Here is a 5026-nt window from a genome sequence, read left to right as displayed (position 1 = left end):
CGACAAAGAGATTCGATCATACACGTATGTCCTCCGTAGGAGACTAGAGGGCCAACTAAAATCGTGACCTTTGACATTTCATAGGTTTTGCATTGGATGCATTATGGGGGTTTTTGTCCGATTTGAACGACGGTTTTGGAGGGTCAATGAATATTCATGAGCAATGACGTAAAAAATACGCCAATTACTGTTTGTTGATTGGCCATCGACAAAATGTTTTATGTATTAGGTCATGCATAAAACATGTTTTGCATTCCCAGAATTCCCTACGATTTGGGCAAGAAAATGACGAAAAAATGGCGGTTGTATGAACTGCGACTTTGAAGGTTTTTCAATTACGAACAATGAAACATTTTTCTTGTAAGTGAATTTCTATTATCATAGAAGTTTTGTCAAATACATCTCAGTTGAGCAGAAAATCTTCAGGCGAACATCGACATCAAAGTGATACCATACGGATACCAAAAAAAGTAAGTAAAGCTCCATTTGTGTGAAGATCTCTGAAACGATTGTGATGTGTTCGTCGTTGCGTGTGCAGTGAGGGGCTCTCTGCATTGCCACAACGTATTATTCCCTATCCCATCCCTTTCTTTTGTCTTACCAAAGAATATTAACTGATTGAATTAACTCTAATTCTAATTTAAGTCGTCGACGGTAATACATTTAGAAATAATCAGAGGAGTTTACCGTAGGTTATTTCATTACAGCACATCTCATAATTTTAAGTTAAATTCACAGCTTGATTACCGATAGTAATCAATGGTAGATGTAGACCTGTTTAGACTGCGCAAATGGCTCATTGCTAGTCCAAGCCGATGCGATTTCGTCTTCGAGCGGTTTATGATTTTCAATTCGCTAGCCGGCTGTAACACTCCACCAAGAAGCGACTGCGTTTCCTGAGCTGGCGGCGGCTATAACTTTACAGTGTAGGCTACACTTTAGTCTTACTGTAAAGCCTAGGCTAGTATCATAGCATAGTCTGAAGCCTGAATTTTCTGTTCTCTTTCGTTCGTTAGCCTCTGATTTGGGTAGAGTCGGCTCCTCTTTTTAGCCAACCCCTACCCAAATCAGAGGCTAACGAACGAAAGAGACAGAAAATTCAGGCTAATAAGCCAGGCATAGAGTCTAGGTCTAGATCTATAGATCTAGATAGACTAGGCCCTGGCCTAGGCTAGGGTCTAGTCTAGATCTAGTCTAGACAGCAATAACCATCTGATTTGGGTCATTTCTTTAATAAAACTGACATTTGTTGTCATTCCCCAATAATCGGAGGTCTAGTGGAGCCAGACGTAGACTAGTCTCAGTGAACAACCGAAGATTAGAGAGACTGCAGTTTTCGGTCTAGATCTAGTCATGCTAGTGTGGCATTATGTATCCAGTGTCAGCTTAGTTCGGATGTAGGCTAGATAGACTAGACAAGAAACAAAACAAAAAACAAAAAAGGTGTGTCTCCCCCCCCCCCTCCCCACCTCCCACTTCCCCTGATTTCGCTCTTAGTTATGTCATTGTGCCTTGTTTGAAATAATTAGTTTTTTTCAGGATTTTATGCCACCCCTTAGTTTTATGTTGGTGAGAATTCTGGATCCAACCCTACATATGACATGGATATTTCTTTCTCTAAAGGACATGAACAAAGTTATAAACTGATAACTAATGCATGCATTTGATATTACTTTTTATTAGCAGGAACCTTACTAAGTTTCTGTTTTCTTTTAATTGTAGATGCTATGGAACAAAGAAGCAGATAATGATCACAGAAGTGCAACAAAGAGCACCAAGACCTGATCAACAAATGTATCTAATCAGGAACAGGACACCTAAGACCTAAGTTGAACTTTGGCAAGGTATGTTTGTATGAAGTTCGAAATATTTCAGGCTGTATAATAATTTAAGCCCATGCGAACACCACACTCGACTTGGACTATACAAAGATTTGGGGAACTGTCATCTTGTGTTGCATTATATCTTGTAATTCTCATTTATTCTCTAGCTTTTTGTTTAGGTGACAAACTATGGTGTTGCTACAGTTTATTCTCTCAGCATATTAAAAGATGTACTTAAAGGTACTTTTTCTAAATATTACATTATATCTAACAAACTTTTGTTCACAAAAGTCTAGCAAATAATAACTTAAAATGAATTGGAAATTACTTTTAAAATAATTGGAAATACATTTTAACCTTTACTCTTCTCTTCAAAAAAGGCCCTATCAGATAAACATAAGTTTATCATTTTTTAATAAAATTAAAATGCAAGACCTAAAAAAAGTGGGGAGGTACTATTTTGAAAATCCAATATAATGCAGCAGTTTTAATCTTATTTGATTTCTCCTCTCTTTTTGTTTTTATTATGCAGGTTGTCCCATGCAGAAGGTTTGATTCCCAGGCTTCTTTTGTACAAGTCCCTTGTCTATCCTCATCTGTTCCGGTGTCTGGGATCCCTACAACATCTCAGATGTCCAGGACGCTACTTCACAATGGGGACCACAAGAGAACCAGCAGTTTGACTGAGATGATCAGCACCTTTTAGTTGCCTACTATATCTACAACTACAAGGCACTCTGCAAGAAGACTGGGAATGGTGCACAAGATAGTCAATGGTCTCTCCGCTCTCCCTTGAAAATTTCCCCACTGCACTACTTATAGCTACTTGCGCCCTCTATATAGCAAACAATGCCTAATCGGTGCCTACTGGTCTCCCATGATCCTCTTTTTCTTATATTAATTGAGAGCTGATTTGATGAGATAACCACCTGTCAGTGACCTTGCAGGGTGGTCTAATCCCCCTGGCCAAACTAGTACAGACGGGCTTTAACAAATCACGAGCAGGAAGTACCGTGACATGACCCTCCAGTTGCACCAAGCCAGAAGCGACATAGACAAGTTTGTAATTGCCCAACACTCTGTCCCAAAGTTAATGGAACTGACTTCCAGCAAATATAGTGCATGCTGACAGTCCAGCTGCCAGGGACTACTTCTGAGGCATCTACTCTCCTTATCCCACTTAAAACAGTCTGTCTTCCTCACACCACTTGTAATCTTTAGTATTAGTTCATCTTCGTGATAGGCTACAACGCCTTTTGAAGATTACCAGAAGAATAAGAAGAAGATATATCGAGGATCATGAAAGTAATCATATCTTCTTTTAAATGCGTGTACATGTAATACAGTTTTTTGATATTTAATCTTAAGTCAAGTTCTGACAAAAATATTAGGGATGCTGAACTGGATAGTAAATTGAAGGGGGGGGGGTATAAAATGATGTAGTTCAATAGTAATACTGTAGTAATATAATTATACACTGTCGCTCAGAAAGTTGGAATATTTTTGTTTTTTTTACCCCAATTTATGGAATTATTTTAAAAATAATTTAAAAATAATAGATCTAGATAATTAGTATACATTCTCAGATCTTATTTTAAATTATTTATAAAATAATTCCATAAATTGGGGTAAAACAAAAATATTCCAACTAATAGTAACAATAAAGACAATGATCATGATAATAGTAGTAATAATAATGATAATACAGGTAGTAGTAAAATCAACAACAATAATGTCCAATGTCAGATAAAGTACTCATAAAACTCAGTATATACCTGTTCTTTACGTAATAAAATAGCATGTTGATATTATTGAATATTTTTTTTCAAAATCTACAGTAAACTTTTACAACTGAAAAATTTGAATTCAAGAGACAGCCCCCCCCCCCCCCCCCCCCACCCCCCCCCATTTTGCCATCCTTTTTGTTAATGTGTCATGTTGGATTTAAAAAGATCTTTATAGAAACAAAATATGTTCATAAATGAGTTCATAAATGTTAATAAATTAGTTGATACTGCTTAATTCTGTTCTTTTCATTTTCTTATTTTGTGAAATATATGTGATGATGCTGGTGATTATGATGATGTAGGCACTCTGTAATGATAATGCTGTATGACTGAGGTGAGATGGGGTCAGATGCAGTCTTGTGTAGAATTGAGTATGGTGTTCGACCTTTTGATGTTTGTTTATATCTGGTATCAGCGAGATAGATTTAACCATCTTTTCTAATGAGAGAAAGCGGAAATGTAACAAAAGAGTGTGGGCAAGACTAATGTATAAATACAGTATAAAAAATGGTTTACAATAAAGATGAGGGGGGGGGGGGGGTTAAATAAAGAATAAGTCAATGCCAAAATGATGAAAGCATAGGTAATTGGGCTGTGGATGGGGGAGGGAGGTTAATAGAGCCTATGGAAATGTCAATATTGGAAAGGGTCCCTGTATTGAAAATGTTACTGTTGGGGTGGGGGGGGGGGCAAATTTCCAAAAAATCAGTGGCGACGAATGCAAAAATTTAAATTTCATTGGGGATGGGGCACAATATGAAGAACATTAAAGTCGAGGTGAGAATGATTCATTATTTGGACACTAAAAATATGAATATATCACTTGTTAAGTCGGCTAAATGATCAGTGCAGTTTTTTCTGATTTAAAAAATATTTAAGTTAATAAACAAACAAAAAAAAAGAGGTAAAAAATGAATTGAGGTACCACAGTGAAATGGGGTCATTTTTTTTTTTGCCTTTTAACTGAACTGAATTTTTTAAAATGTACTTTCCATCCTGGTGACAGTGAAGTTTGTGGCCCCAACTAAGTCAACCATTTAAAAGTTTATTACCCCCCCCCCCCCCCCCCAACACACACACCTCCACAACTCTGCATGAACTTTGTTCTACATTTATCCGGCCCAATTAAGGATTATGTCGATATAGTAACGCATGCGCATTGTCTTTTTTTCATTGCGTTAATATGCTAATAAGTGGAAAATAGCTCATGAATATTCCAAATTTTAATTTAAATATTTTGCGCGCTACGCGTAGTCAAAAATCCCCGTTTCGCTGGTGCACTAAAACTTTGTCGTCTTCATAGGCTAATACATGAAAAGTGGAAGCAGTGTGCACTTTTGACCCTCCAAAATCTCCCCATGGCTAGACGGATGCAGAAGCGGAGTTGAACCCCCTAGGCCCTGGAAGCCGAAGGGA

General features: G+C 37.3%; 1 long non-coding RNA gene across 1 annotated transcript; it reads left to right on the top strand.

Moving 5' to 3' along the window:
* The first annotated feature begins 388 nt into the window (after window positions 1–388).
* Window positions 389–3129, top strand: LOC115929674. The gene is made up of 3 exons (XR_004066661.1): window positions 389–470; window positions 1723–1844; window positions 2356–3129. It is a non-coding gene; the product is annotated as an uncharacterized LOC115929674 (long non-coding RNA).
* The last annotated feature ends 1897 nt before the right edge of the window (window positions 3130–5026 follow it).

The sequence above is a fragment of the Strongylocentrotus purpuratus genome, unplaced genomic scaffold (assembly GCF_000002235.5).
Source record: "Strongylocentrotus purpuratus isolate Spur 01 unplaced genomic scaffold, Spur_5.0 spur5_scaffold_5, whole genome shotgun sequence".
In the NCBI taxonomy this organism is placed as follows: domain Eukaryota; kingdom Metazoa; phylum Echinodermata; class Echinoidea; order Camarodonta; family Strongylocentrotidae; genus Strongylocentrotus; species Strongylocentrotus purpuratus.
This window is presented reverse-complemented; position numbering and strand designations above follow the sequence as displayed.